At 41.2% G+C, this 16,767-nt stretch overlaps 1 protein-coding gene across 2 annotated transcripts in view; it reads left to right on the forward strand.

Annotated features, from left to right (window-relative positions):
* Positions 1 to 16,767, forward strand: part of PRKG1 (protein kinase cGMP-dependent 1) — a 2,371,600-nt gene that overhangs the window by 1,417,751 nt on the left and 937,082 nt on the right. The gene's annotated exons all lie outside the window — the stretch shown is intronic.

Consider the following 16,767-nt stretch of genomic DNA (forward strand, 5'->3'; position numbering starts at 1 on the left):
GTCCTCGGAAGCTTGTTTCCGGTCCAGGGTAGACATGGCTTGGTAGTTCGAGCTGGACTGTTCCCATGAGGCACAGGGTCAGACTGATTTGCATATAGCCATGTCTGAAATGGGGTGGCAGAGTGGGCTAAAGAACGGTGATAGATTAAACCCAGATCTTTTGACTGGGTGTGAGTGTTTGATTCATTCAGATGCACCGTCCATCACCACCCCCTTTTGTACCGCTTTTGGCTGCCATAAGTGTGGCAGGGAATGCTCAGACGTGAGTCCCTTGCTCACTTTGCCACTGGATTCAAGCAAGCCGGGCTGAAGACGGCTGGAATGCCAGAAACCGCTCCTCGGAAGCTTGTTTCCGGTCCAGGGAAGACATGGCTTGGCAGTTCGGACTGGACTGTTCCCATGAGGCACAGGGTCAGACTGATTTGCATATAGCCATGTCTGAACTGTGGGCTAAAGAACGGTGATGGATTAAACCCAGATCTTTTGACTGGATGTGAGTGTTTGATTCATTCAGATGCTCCATCCATCACCACCCCCTTTTGTAACTGTCTCATGGAGGCAGAACTTCACACTATGCCCGTCACAAAAAACGCTCCAGGGACTACTTCTCTTGCAAATGATGGGGCCTATTCACAAATGCATTGTGAAATCCCTACAGAAATACTTCTGTAGGACTCTTTTCCCTACTCTGAATTGAATTGTAATGTGATAAAAAAAAAAATTCCCCATGAAATAACACTAAAACAATTAGTACACGACCCTCTTTGCACTTTCACTATTAGGGATTTGGACATGTTGGTGCTATCAGGTTCGGACTGGGGCACAAAAATCGGCCCAGGTACTCAAATAAAGGTTGCCCTCATTAGCGAACCAGATAGCTAAAAATGTGGCCCACGTTTTCAAATCAGGGCAGTTTTCAACTAGTAAAGACAGACCGTATGGGTGTTTTGCAAGGTATGGGAGACATGCATTTGTCTTCACTGCGGGCAATATTTATGGTAAAATCAAGAAATCAGCAGTGAAATCTGGCCCACCTGGGCATAAAACAGACCCACAAGCTGCTAAAAAAAGACACACACTGACCTTTCAAACCACTCCATTATGAACTGCCGGATTGCCCTATAGGCCAGTCTGACCCTCGGTGCTTTTCACAAAGGCATGCAAGGTTGTGTAAGAGAGTTCCTGTTTAGTACTACTTGCTGCAAGCATAAATGCTTTTGTGAATCTGTCCCTTAGTTTGTTCTGCCAGTGCATTTCTTGTACTACACCTGAAGCTGTAAATCAGTCACAGATGTGCAATACCAAAATGGTGAATTTTTGCTTGCCTATCTGCCAGTCAATATCTACTAGGAAAAATCATACCATGAGGCCCAAAAAATCTTGGATACAGGCACAACCAACATCAGTAAGTCTTAGTTACACAGTCAGTCTGTGATGATTGTGCACTGAGAGCAGGAACAAGCTGTTACCTAGGTGAACTTTATAGATATAGATAGGCATTTAGATGAGACTTTCAAAACAGATGCCAGTTCCATTTCTCTTCAGGCGAAGATTGACATTTCATCACCTTTTCTTTGTCATGCTACTTCAGAAGCAAGGAGAGGCAATTGTTCTTGAAGTTTCCTGGCAGATAAAGTAATGCCAAAGCATGGGCCTATGCTTCGACTACTACCAAATGCAATTGCTTTATATGTCTACTGAGGAGGTATTGAGTCTTGTATTCACTCATAATGCTGTTTTTCTGGCCTAACAAAACTTTGCAATTTATCCATTTGCACAGCCTCGGTTCCTGAAGGGTGGAGGTATACTCTCTGTAACTGCCGCCTTATTTTTCTGGTACCCTTCCTGTCCAAGACCTTAGAACAAGCCAATTATAAATAACTTTAAAATCATCTTGAAGACAGTTGAATATTGGGCCACATTAAGGGTAAAGCTTAAAACTCGACATTTCCAGTAACATTATTAACCATGGGCCTCATTTATGAGGCTGTGCGTCACTTTTACGCCGCCGGTGCGTCACTTTTTGTGACGCACCAGTGGTGTAAAAAATGCGCCTTGTTGCGCCACATTTACAAAGTGACACATCTAGGTAGATGCGTCACTTTGTAAACCCCTGTGCCACATTATACCTGCGCCAGGTATAATGTATGCAAGGGGGGTGTTTTGACGCAAGAAAGTCATAGAAGTGACGCAGTCAAATCTATAAGATTTCACTGCGCCATTTCTTGGCCGCTAATGCGTCAAGATCTTACGCCTGCCTCATGGCAGGCGTAAGACTGACGCAGGCACTAACATCATGGGACTTGCCCATGTGACAGTACACATTGCTGGAGTTGCGTCACTTTTGTGACACACTCAAGCAATCCGTCACTTTTGCGCCTACAGATACGTCAGAAATACTGACGTATCTGTAACTCCTTGCGACATGATGCGTCATACTGTAAATATGACGCATCGTTAGTGTCGCAGTGAAAAGTGACGCAACGCTGTTTTCACGCAGCGATGTGTCACTTTTCATAAATGAGGCCCCATGTCCCTTGTCCTGCTGTTACGCCCTGTTTTCCTCCTGTTCCCTAGCACTTGGACACCCTTACAGGTATTTGCGGTGTTTTATAAACTGACTAATACAACATGTTTAAGCCTAACTCTAGTTTAGCAGCTCAGTACTACTTCCACTTTCAAAATGATGGGAGCACATCTAATCTGGAGAACTTCAGTGACTGTATCCATTAGTATACCATGTTAAATCCCATTTGTACAGCGAATGCTGGTTCAGCATGCCTTGGGAATAAAAAAAATTTAGCCAGTGATACAAAAAGTGTGTGCATTCAGTTGTGATAGACTAGTATTTCGATTTTGGAGTATATTTAAACATCAATATGGCCTTATAGAATTGTATGTGGACTTTACAGAAATAGCTCAGCAAATCATGTAAAACATAAGGGCAATAAATAATTAAGTCTTACACACATGGAGCACTAAAGCTATATGTTACCGGCAGTCTTGCTGCAATGAGTATTTTCTCCTTTTCCCTTCTGTTTCCCCTGGCGGATTGGAAAGAAAGCGAGCATTGCCATAGTTCCAAAGAGCAAAGTTGAGAATAGTTGATAGTCTCAGGCAATATTATCTGTTTGAAATGGTGAGGAAAATGAATCACGCTTCACCCCAAAGCTCAAAGGGATGTTTGAGCACCTCCAGGTGAGACTTCGTAACGTTAATGGAGTGCCAGATGCCTGTGGGAGCTGTGGGATGATTTTCCCACACAGCCTGCCTTTGTCACAGGCGTGGTCTGACAGCTATGGTCTAAAAGACAGACATTTCTAATATAGTTCTTGTAATTCTGCAGCATGGTATTCTTCTGGCATTAGAAATGGAATACTATGAGCATGGTCATATATATTATATTATATATATATTATATATATATTATATATATATTTATATTTATATATATATTATATATATATATATATATTATATATATATATATGTGTATATATATATCACATACACACACACACATATATGTACACACACACACATATATATATATTTCAGTGAAAAATATCTTTATAGTTAGTTGAATATGTCAGTGACAACATTATCGTTTTAAACTTAAAAAAGACACAGAACTTCACCAGTTATAGTTAGCAGAGCTAAATATAACTTGCACCCTTACCATGTGCTGCTTATGACCTCACATGTTGTATCATTCATGACATGCTCCATGACTTCATTTATGACATCACTGATGAGATCACAAATGACAGCTTTGATGACTTCACTGATATCATCCAATTAGTGTGCTAGTTTGTTTTATAGTTTAAATAGTTGTGAGTACCTACCATAATACTTTTCTACCTAATTTTGTAGAGGTTGTGTCCATCTAATCGGGGTGTTTACAAAACGCATGCTCTTCTGATGCTTCATAGGTGTGTGGAGGTATTGAACACATTATAAATCTTTGAATTGACTAGTAACTTTGTGTGCAGATAACCGTTGACGACTCTGACATCGCGAGTGGTCACAAGGCTGTGGGAATACAGTCCTTCTAGGGTCGCAAACTTACCAGGGTTTTGCACCCCACCTGTTTCATTGAGCACTATGATGTTGTTTACCTAATGCACGCGATGCAGGGTCCATGCAACAGTATTTAATTTTCTGAGGGATACAGGAATTTACAGAAGGACTGACTTGGTATAAATACTTGAAATTTTGGCCATCAGGTACGCTATTGGACGTTGGCCTTGGGATCATCCACATTGGACCGCATCATATCAACATTCCCATATGGCCTTGAAGAAGTCTTAGTATAAGACGAGACACGTGTCGGAAAAATCGCGTGCTGGAAATTTTTGAAAAACTAATAAAAAGTGAAAGAATTATCCCCTGACGACATCTTTTGGACTATTTATATGTTCCACACATTCGTTGTCTCCTTGGATTGTCCGCATCAACATATGTCTAGGAATGCATGTGATTTCAGACTGTGTTTAGTACTTGTCTAACAATATACTTTGATTGTTACAGATATCAAAGGGTGTACTGTAACAGCATTTTTCTAGTGAACCATTGACGACTTGTGTTCAGTATGTTCCACACAAGTTTTTTGGTTCTGCAGAGAAAATATTCCAACAGGGCAAGTATTCTACATAGTGGATACTAAGTATTGTAAGCAGCGCAGAATAATTAGACAGAATGGTTGTAGTATGACACTCTCCACAAAACATAGAAGACTGTGTGCACTAGGTACTTACCCATGTACATTGTTTGTTTAGCTTCAAAAGATGGCCTATCTGAAAGATTTTCAACACTGTATGAAGGCTGCAGATAGTGTGATCTTGATCTTTATCACATTCAGACCATGGTTATTTTAAACAAATAGTGTCCTTTTTGACAAGTGTTGCATAGAGTTGTGGTAGTGAGAGTTGTTTTAAAGAGATACATTTTAAAATTCTCTGTGGTGTATTTCTTACAAGTCTCACTGTCTGTAAACAGGGGGGTACAGAGAAAGCTCTCTTCATAGAGTAAACACTGTTTTCAGTACTGGCGTTTCTACTCATATTAACTTAATTTCTCAACGGAGGTTTGGTAATTGTGAGGGGTTTGATACAGATACAAATTTTCTACTGCAGGGCATTCATTTTGGAACAGGTTCTGGGTATCATGAGGAACCTGGCTTTCTCTGAACAGTTGTATACGTACGTGCAATGAGAGTTTCCTTTATATTTGTGCTTGATTGTTAATGTAAACTAGGCTACACATGAAGTGTATGATACAGGATCAATGTTGCACATAACACATGCTTGGTACACCTAAGAGAGTTGTTTCTGTGATGGCAATAATGAAGCTTCATATTGTCTGGAGCTACTTTGTACTTACTTTCAGACCTCTAATTCCATAGAAGTTCATATAGTAATGTGTACAAAAGAAGCTTGGGTGATGTCATTAGTCATATCATCAGTCGTGTCATAAATTATGTCATAGAACATGTCATGAATTATGTAATATTTGAGGTCATCAGCAGTGCATGGTGGGGCACAATTTATAGCTATATAACCAGTGAGTTCATGTGGGTTTTTTGTTGGAAATGCTAATGTTGTAACTGACATATTCACCTAACTATAACTTTAAATTAACTTTTTTTTCAGGGAATGTAAAACTTCATGAGCCTACCATTTGAGAGAGTGGGATAATGATAAACACACACAACCACACACACACATTCATATATTCATAGCGCAAATAAATGTGGACCAATAGTACGTTGTTTCGAGCAATTGTACTAATAAACAACATTTCACACATTTATTACTGGAGTATGAGAATTAACAAAGAATAATATAGTTTTCTGCCTTACCGATTGCATGTAACAATTTATCACACATGCCAAAAACTCTCCTAATAGTCACACCACATCTTCCATGTGATTCTAGGTTGCCATACAAATTAAAGCAAATTTTGGATGAACATATTTTGTTAAAACAAATACACATGACAAAATACTATGATGTAAACCATATCTGCAGATGAGATGCGCTTAGCAAAATATGCTATTTATTATCATTGTTGAGGGAGGAGAAGGACATCATGACTCACTCGAGACTCACAAGAGAAGCCTCAAGTGGATCATGATACCCATTCCCCTCCCTCAACAAAGGGAGGGTGGTCCCAAAACATTGATTTCCCATAGGAAGTTTTAGGAAGTGATGCAGAAAAAAAGCAGCTGAATGGAATAACACTACATTTGGCAGAAATTTAGAACTTTAAAAGTGTGTTTTTCACTACAGGGCCCAAGAACAGAAAACAGGCAACATCAATCTGTGAAAGATCAGTAAAAACCATGCAGAAATTGGCGTGGAATCAATGATTTCCTCTTGTTGTTCTCCTGCATCTTTTCCCCATTCCCAGAATTACCAGGACCCACAATAGTGGAAATTAAGGGAAATAATGGGGATTTTAAGGGGCCACTTGTAAACAAGTCTAAGGGCCCATTAGGATGTCAGGCGGATCGCCACCGCAATGCGGGCAGTGGCGATCCGCCCGACATCCTTCCCCGCCCGCCACCCCTGCCATATTACTATGGCGGGGGGACCGCAGCGGACGGAAAGACCGTCCGCTTCTTTTCCGCCCGGTCAAGGACTTGACCGGGCAGAAAAGGGTTTCATATGGTGGCGGTGTCTGTTAGACACCGCCATCCATATTAGGGTGTGTGCGGGGACATGCTTTTCCGTGGCGACAGTGCCGCCACGGAAAGGCATGCAGGAATGTCTTGTGGGGGCCCGTTGCGGCCCCCAGGGACTCCTGGGGGGTGGACATGGGGGGTACTTATGGTACCCCCCTGCACTTCACTGTACAACGTGGCAGGCACCACGCGGTGCCTGTCACGTTGTGCATTGAAGTGCACAATGTGCATTTTTAGCATTGCGGGGGCGGGGCTTTCAGCACGCCCGCCGCAATATTAAAAATGCGGGATGCGCCCTCCACACTAATGGCCCCCACGGGACGGCCGCCCTTATGGCGGGTGGTCCCGTTTTAAGTCGGGATGGCGAGCGGACAAAGTCCGCCCACCATCCTAATGGGCCCCTAAATGTCTAAAAATCATTGGGGGAACTGCATGTAGGGGAATTGCTAGCAGTAAAACCCATTTGTATTTCCTCCTTATATGATCCACCACAGCAGAAGAACTAAATGGTTTTGAAGTAATTGAGAAGTTTTATAAATATGAAATCTCTTTTAAAATTAAGACACTCAGAGTGTTTTATGTATACAGTGTCTTACAGAGCTGCTTGAAGAACAAAACATTCAGCTTAGATAGATGTTAACAGAAACTTCAGCAACTTAAGAACCCAGAGTTTTTTATGACATTTTACTTTTTTATTGAGTTGTAATGATTGAATGTTACATGAGGTGTACAATGCTGTGCATAAACCAATACAAGTGGCATCACTTATCACAAGGCAATGATACCCCAGGGCTTAAGTGCCCAATAGCACATCAATTACTATTATTGTCAAATATGAATGTGAGAAAATTACCTTTCATTTAGCACTTTTGATCAATGTGGAATAGCACAATTTATATTACATTATTGGCACTGTTATGTTGAAGCTTCGGAAAGTAATATGACTGAAACAAGCTGAGGACAAAAAAGACAATTGACTCCTGACAAAGAATAAAAGAGAATTACAGGGAAAGCGAGAAAGGCAAGCAGAACACATAATTGCACTTGGTCTAAGCACATTTTTCCAACATATTTATAACAGCTATTTACCTTCTCAACTAGATAGTACAAAAAGAACAGCAATACCAAAAATGATGCCTTTGTCATTTCTCAGATGCAATAGCAGTGCAAAGATTTTCAGAGCTCAAGGCGAAACGGCATTTTGCTGTCTGTGTTTCCCCATACTCTAGCAATATGTTCATAGTTAAGGCCATTTGTTGTAATTAGGGTCCTTCTTGTGGCTGTTTGTGGTAGAACCGTAAGGCATCTACCTACATATGCCTTTATAATGCACCAGCACTATCCTAATGTGTGGTGTTCTGAGAGAGAGTATAGGTTAAAGTAACAATGTTGGTATTTGGCTTTCAGGAGGTATTACACACCATTCTTGAATATAATTGTTAATTTGGTCACTTAGAAATCATCAGAAAGTCACAGTTACACGTTTACTTACATTAACTTTACTTAATATTATGCATGAATTCACAGTGACGTTTCTAGGCCTGTAATCTCACCTTCACTCCCTGATAAGCCATATCCATGGTAATCACACAATTCACGAAGCCTATCATCTCATCAAACAACAAATACTTCTGGGTCAGAGAAATGGTTAGTATTGTGGAGAGGAGAAATAGGGAACATTGAATTTCAGGTGGGTCCACCCAGGTGTGCTCTGTAGTAAAATGAAAGTGGACAGGGAAAAGTGTGCCATTTGGGTACTTTCGGTTAGTGGGTGATGCTGAAATTAATGTGGATAGATGCTACACATTCATACCCTCAAAGAGCATTTGTCCCTTTCTGAAGTTATTATTATTGGGATATGTGATCACACCCTCATTAATTTGTGTTATTTTATAATTCATAATAACATTGTGATATTTGCACAAGGCACAAGTCAGAAGTCACTTTATTAGTTATGTGACATAGCACATATTATCATTGATGAGTGTCAAGTCATCATGGTGATATGGGTTGGTACCAGAAACAGGACATCAATCGGACATTTGCCATATTTTGACTGTACCTTAAATGCTTTTTAATATATTCAAAATTCAGTGTATTACATTTATAAGTTCCCAAATATGTAGCTGTATATATATATATACACACACACACACACACATATATATATATATGCGCTATGCTGAAAGTGATCGCCGGAAAGCACAGGCGCAAATAGAGCAACTTAACATGGAGATTGAAACAACATGCGGTGAGCTAAGTACTGAATGCACCAAATTGCGTGGTGACATGATGGCAAGGATTCAGAAGGAAGAGGATACAATTGGGAAGAGAAAAGCCTATAAGTTTCAAAGAGACAAAGCGGATTATGCTGAGGGGCGAATTTTTACATTTGCTAAAACATACGAAGCTATTAAAGCTAATAGAAGATCTAAACCAGCGTCCGTTGTTGGCCGCTCTACCGTGGGATCAGGAACAGAGGCAATTGTGCAATATGACACTTCTGAATCTAACCTAAGCTCTAGTGTTAATAGCGACTCTGATTCTAACACCTCTCAGACCACTTCGCAATTGGCGTTTACCAGGCTCACTCTGGCGGAGGAGCTCGAGTGTCTACGGAAAGACAGACGCGAACCTCTGCGTCCGAGAAATCAAACATCAGTAGGAACAAAATCCGCAACGCAAAACGCTACCAACGTCGCAAATCTAACGCAAGACACAAATCAGCAAAAAAAGAAGAGAAATGTCAGGAAATGGAACAGGAAGTGAGCAAGTCATTGGTGACTACAGGTACTGCCCTTTCCGTTATCAACCTCACGGACACTGTGTTTACTCAGTCTGAACTACGTATCCTATCCATGGGTCTTACGTTTTGTCCTCCCAGTGACTTTAATTATGCAGACATTCGGATAGATTTATATAAATACATCCGGAAATTAAAGTTGCAGAAACATTTTGCAGGGAGCAAATCACGTAAAATACCGGCGCAGACGGATGCGGGCAATCTGGGGCTCCAGGCTTGTGATGCCCCATGTCTGCAGGACATGGAAACTCTCAGAGTGGAACAATCAATGTCCCAGGCCGTATTGGAACAGACTGTTGGTAATATAGGGGGCCTTTCATCGTTTAAACCGCGCTCAACATATACTCCTGTCATGTTATATGACAACATTGACATTTTTCATGATACAACTTCTAAGGAAATCAAGGTGCTGTATTCTAAAATGCTTGGCAACAAAAAGAGAAAATATGCACAGAATGATCAATATTCAAAACTCATCAAGAAAATCCAGGAAAATCAAAATATCATTGTGAGACAGTCCGATAAGGGGGGCAATATAGTGTTGTGGCCACGACAACTGTATTTGAAGGAAGCCCTCTCACAACTTAACAATTCAGACTGTTATAGGCATAGTGACATCAGCCTGGTCAGGAAAGCCCAGGGGGATTTCTACACATTATTAATGGGATGGAGGTCCTATGGCCTTATTAGTCTTGATGAACTAAAATATTTGAAAAATGACAATCCGATTATGCCAGTAATGTATCTGATCCCGAAGGTACATAAAAATCCAGACAATCCACCGGGGGGACCGATCATTGCAGCATGCGGGGGATTGTTGGAAAAGACAACCATCTATGTGGATTCATTTCTCCAAGAACATGTACAACGGTTACCATCATTTGTTCAGGATTCCACTGACTTTTTGCGTAAAATTGAGGATGTAGTATGGGATCCTGAATGGTTTTTGATTACGTTAGATGTAACATCTTTATATATGAGCATAAACCACAAAGATGGTCTACGGGCCATCGAATTCTATTTGGGTCAGAGACAGATCATGATGGTTGAGCATAATCGCATGTTATTATCTATGATTTCATTCTGTTTACATCACAATTTTTTCATGTTTAACAACAGATACTACCAGCAGGTTAGGGGTGTTGCCATGGGGGCCTGTTTCTCTCCCAGCTATGCCTGTCTGCATATGGGCTACTGGGAGAGACAGGTCCTCTTTGGCGAACATGCTGCCATAACAACGAGTTCAGTGGTGCGCTGGTATCGTTTTATAGACGATGTGTTCCTTATTTGGAGGGGCACACATCTTGAAGCCGAGCATTTTATTGAGACTTTAAACTGTAATGACTACAATCTGGCATTCACTTCAGAGATTAGTCAAGTACAGGTGCATTTTTTGGATATGACAATTATGAATGACCAAGACAAACTGGAAACTAGGTTATACAGGAAACCTACATCAGGCAACACGGTACTCCATGCTAGTAGCCACCATCCTTCCCATCTCATACGCAGCATCCCCTATGGGGAGATGTTGCGCATTAGACGATTGAGTAGCACGAATGCCCAATGTCTCCAGGCACAGGAGGCCAGTAAAATTAGATTTCTGGCTAGGGGGTATCAAGCTATTCAAATTGATAAGGCAATTGCTAAAGCGAATGCCTTATCACGTAGTGAGTCCCTCCAACGCAAAAACACTTCAGGACCAGACACCTCCCAAGACCAACCAGCCAGGTTGATCTGGCCCTACAACAGGCAACATAGAGCGCTTAGGAAAATCATCACAAAGCATTGGGATCTTATTAAGTGCGACCCAATCATAGGTGAGAAACTTCCAACTAAACCTAGTATCACCTATAGAAAGGCATATTCAATGCAGGATGCCCTTGTTAAATCTAGTCCAGAAATTGTGTCACGCAATAATTGGCTGGACAAAAGTAAGGGCTTTAGGAAGTGCTCTACCTGTAAAGCCTGTCAACACGGGCTTAACAAGACAGAGTTTACGGTCGCATTTTCCACTGTTGCCCGGAAGATCAAGAAACAGCTAACCTGTAAAAGTGAATTTGTGGTATATGTGCTGGAGTGTCCGTGTGCCCTGCGTTATGTAGGTAGTACCAAGCTACAGGTGCACAAAAGGATACTCCAGCACATAAGGGCCATCAATACCAGTGACCCGGCATATCCTGTTGCGCGTCACTTCAAGGAGTGCCATAACAATGACAGCGCCCTGTTGAGGTATTATGCCATTGATGATGTGGGCCCACTGAGAAGAGGAGGGAATAGAGAGGGTGCACTAAGAAGATTGGAGACTAGGTACATACTGGAAATGGACAGCAGAGCTCCAGGAGGATTAAACTCCACGGAAGATTTTTATACCTGTCTTTAAACGCTATATGATGGTGATTTCACCACTCCCTTGTGTTTGGATATTGATCCTTGATATAGTGGGGTATCGGTATGTTTGGGAACAAGGTAGTCTGTACAAATTAGTGGTGCTAGTCAAAAACAGCTTCCTGTTTAATCTAGGTCCTGAGTATGTCCATTATGCCTATTGACCATATACGTTATCATAGCCCATGCTTGGGCTATAAGAGTGTATAGCATTCAGGGAGAATGAATTTAATCTTTAAGAATCATACCACTGATAAGAGGAAAACAAAGTTTCATTGAAAATGGTTTCCAAAAGGGAAAACAAAAGAGAAAAAAAGAGAGAACAGAATATATTTGTGCACATATCACGGTTTTTAATCACTGCGTGCTAGTGTTTGTTGTAATGTTATGTAGATCTTGGTTATAAGGTAGGGGAGGCTGCGATAATGTATTTAATTAAGCAAATTCTATCTCCTCCCCAGCCGACTTCAACGACATAGACAGAAATGACTCCTTTTTAAGATGTGCAAGTTGTACATTGGATAAATCTTTTTAAATGACTGTTACTACTTAGAATGCATTTAAGCAATCATAACCCAACGTTATTTATAACCTATGATTACATGGCCATTTTGGAGAGGTGTAAATATATTAATTAGTAGTGTATATATATTTTGATGTACTCTGAATTGAAAATTGTGTAAATATTATGATTTGCACTAGTTCAACACTGATTGTATTTTGCACATAGCTAATTTGCACATTGCCTATTTTTATTCAAGGGATTTTCCCGGAATGAGTGGCATTTTCTACCTAAACTCAAATTCCATGTCTAGCTTTGCACATGCTAATTTGCACATTGCTCATTTATAGTCAGGGGATTATCCCGGAATAAGTGGCATTTTTGCCTAAATCAGTCTTTCATGTCTATCATTTGTTGATAATATCATGTGGTGAGGTCTAACCAATGACACATCAAAGATCACTTGCACTAGCACTTTAAATACTGCTTCCCCTTTTGCATGCGTCATGTGACCAAGGCCTCTGTGAAGGCCGAAACGTTATGCTGAGGTGCGCCTTCCCCACGACTTAATAAAACTGCTCACCTGCACTTGGGTCTCCTCTTCATTTCTGCGCCAAAGGTATCCGTGACTGGGCTCCAGGCGAGAGAAAATGTTGATTTTCTCATATATATATATATATATATATATATATATATATATATATATATATATATATATATATATATATATATATATATATATATATATATATATATATATATATATATATATATATGTATATATATATATATATATATGTATGTATATATATATATATATATGTATATATATATATATGTATATATATATATATATATATATATATATATATATATATATATATAAATATATATATATATATATGTTAATTACATTATGCTATTATGCTTTATTTCAGGGCCGGCTTGCCATTTGGCCACGCTGGCTTTACCCCAATAGAGTAAAGACTAGAGGGACGTTCACAGTATAATGAGCTGCATGACCCAACAATGTCCTCATGGCCACATTGAACTTTTTTGCTAGAGTTGATTTTGGTTTCCAGTCCTGCCCCGCTCAATTTGTACAAATGTGGAATGCAACATATTAAAAAATAGCAACTGTACAGTTTCTTTACTGGAACTTCTTCCATTGCGTCATCTGTCTCTTCCTGATGGCATCATGGTTTCTACAATCCATTCGGTCCTGGAAGTCACCCAAAACACTATGTACAGTTACAAGTGTTCAAAATAATTCTTCTTCAATAAAACCTTCTCTAGGATGTATTGTAATGTTTCTTGGAGCCACCTTAGCAATACAATAAATAAATAATTATCTACATTAAATAAAACATCCTTCTACAAATAAAATGAGTAACATTCTTAGGCTGGATATTGAATGGAAGCTGTAGTTCACCATTATGCAGGCTGCATGGTGATGTAGGGTTATTGACTGTAGAGTCAAACCAACCTCTTTGTGCTTGCGCACAGACTAGCAAAGAATGGCAACTCACGGGATATGGCCTGCGGCCTCTCAGCTGCATACTTTAACTTAAAAATGAGCAAATATGAATACAATTAAAATAATGAAAGTTATATTATATTTTTCCTACATATCAGTGTGGTGTATTATAGTGTAATTTATGTATTTATAAAGTGAGCGTAACACTGGTAATTTAGCTCAGTGGTTATGTACTTGCAGTGGGCTCCTGAGTGTAACCTTCAGGTAGCCTGTTTTTGTCTTAGTAGGGCCGGCTTAGGGGTCCATTAGGATGACGGGCGGACTTTGCCCGCCCGTCATCCTATCGTAAATCAGGACCGCCCGCCATAAGGGCGGGGGTCCTGGGGGTGCCATTAGGATGTGCCCGCCACAGTGGCGGGCACATCCTGTATTTTCAGCATTGTACCCCCTATGTGCACCCCCCACCTGTACTTCACTCTGGGGGCCCAGCAGGGGGCCCCCAGAGTGAAGACCGCATGCCTTTCCGTGGCGGCAGCGCCGCCGCGGAAAGGCACTGCACACCTCACATCATAATATGTCTGGCGGTGTCTATTAGACACCGCCACCATATTATTCCTTTTCCGCCCCGGCCGCAAGGCGACCGGGGCGGAAAAGTGGCGGGCGGTGTTTCCCTCTGTTGCGGTCCCCCCCGCCATTGTAATGTGGCGGGGGGGGAAAAGGGTGGCGGCGGGCATCTATGTCGGGCAGATCGCCACCACCACCATGGCGATGGCGATCCGCCCGACATTGTAATGGACCCCTTAGTCTTCAAATTTTTTAAGTTTTAGAAACATAGAGGTGTGTAAAAAAAAAAAAAACATTCTGGGCCAGATTTACTAAGCCTTTGCATTGCCCTTGCATTTCGCAAGGTGATACATGGGCAATTAAAAGGCATATTATTTGGGATTTACAAAGCCACACAAGGCCTGATCTGCATGGCCTTGCTAGGCTTTGTAAAGAAATGTAGCGCAATGCTGTGGCTTGCACTGCATCACATAGCTTGGTGGTAGATGAGTGGTGCACCGGCATTCGCAAGCAGCTGCCCATGAATTTCATGCAATTCCAGATTTACTGTGATTTATAAAGCTGGAATTGTGCGCAATCAGTGTGCCTACCATAGAAAGGTATATTGAGTAAAAATATCTTTATTTCCTTGTTACTTCCCCTTTCTATGCATGATGCTTCACACATAGAAAGAGGGACTATCCCTTTTAATTTTTTTGAGCAGAAAGGTACCTGCACTAAACAATTCAGTATTAACACAGGTAGCCTTGCAGCATGACACAAGGGTGCCTGTGTTGGCGATAGGCAGTCACACATGCGCAGCTGGGAAGGAGCTGATGAGCGCCATATCTTGCTGCACCTTGCTGCACTGCATTACGCAAATACTTACTACATCTGCCCTCTGACTTTAATCTCTAAGTGAATGAGTCAGCTGCACAAACTGTCAATATAGTTTGAATACTGCTGTGTCTTTGCACCTAAATGCCATAGAGTTAAATCATAAAATATTTCTACCCTGGTTTTGCTTCCTTTGCAGCATTGTTCATAATGCACTGGAGACAACAGTTCTGATAAACGTGTATTTGACATGTCGAAGGCTTCTGATTATTTTTTTTGCAGAGTTTTATATAGAGCGAACTTGATCCGAACTGAATCAGGTCTCAGAGCGCTTTACATAGCACCCTTTACTTTATATGAGGACACACATTCATTTTTGTTAGGCACGGGGAGATTAAGTGAATTGCCCAGAATCACAGGATGTTTGGCGTCGTGACCGAGACTCGAACCCAGATCTCCAGGTCCGAGGTCGAGCGCCCTAGCCGGATGCTTGCTAAAGTATTAGCACTATCATCAGGTGGTTAAATTATCAAACAGTCAGATCTGCATGGCATTGCAATAGATCTCGAAAACCTCAGCTGAGGTCAGTATATTAGAATGCCCATTGTTGGTGACAGTTAGAGAAGCAGGTGTGGGCAATGGCAGGGCCGTAACACAAGCCCCTGCAGCAGTGCTTAATTTGTAATAAAATATGTACCAGCAGTGCCCTCACTACAAGGACACTGCAGCTTTAACCATCCATTGCCTTGCCAGCACTGTCAACGACAATACCTATGCAACTACCAACCATAACACTCCTACAAGTGTGTTTATTCAGAATATTCAGGTCCCCAAAGCTAAAAAAATGTGTTGGGTGTCAGGAATTAATCGTTTTTAATGTATATTGAATTAATAAACTGCTGTTGTTCTGCCCATCTCTAAATTGCAGACAGCGCCACCATGTGGCAGACTGTTATAGTGCTGGTGTTCACAATGAACTGGTGGTGCTGAGCACCGGCACCCACTTGCTCAATTTAAGCAAGGCTGGAGCCCCTGCAGCAGAGGGAGCCCCCGCCGCCCTTCAGGGGCCCCTAATTAAGCCTAAGACCTATGAATATTTGTGAGATACGAGAGTCTCAGGGCGCCCTCACCACTTTCTGCTGGGCTGGGTAGGGGGCTTGCCCCTGGGAAAGAAGACCTGCATTTTAGTCTCCACTAGATGAGTGGCCATTGTAACACTACTCTCGTGTTACCTCAGAAAACACTCCTCTGTAGAGGAATGCCCCAATAATGCACTTGGAACGGTAGCACGCATAATATTATCACATTAGGAAAATGCTCAGTTGTTTGTGAAAGATGCCTCCATCTAATTGGTGAGTTCCCATGGCAACTCTTTTTACAGTGCATAACTTTCTTTAACAAATAAACAACACATCGGTCACATTTAGGTATCCAAGCGCGGATGGTCAATTAAGCAGAATTTATGGCATGTAAGCAACACAAATTATAGGTAATTAAGATAACCTTTAACTGCATATGAGATCAGGATATTA

Source organism: Lissotriton helveticus, chromosome 5_1 (assembly GCF_964261635.1).
Source record: "Lissotriton helveticus chromosome 5_1, aLisHel1.1, whole genome shotgun sequence".
Taxonomy (NCBI): Eukaryota; Metazoa; Chordata; class Amphibia; order Caudata; family Salamandridae; genus Lissotriton; species Lissotriton helveticus.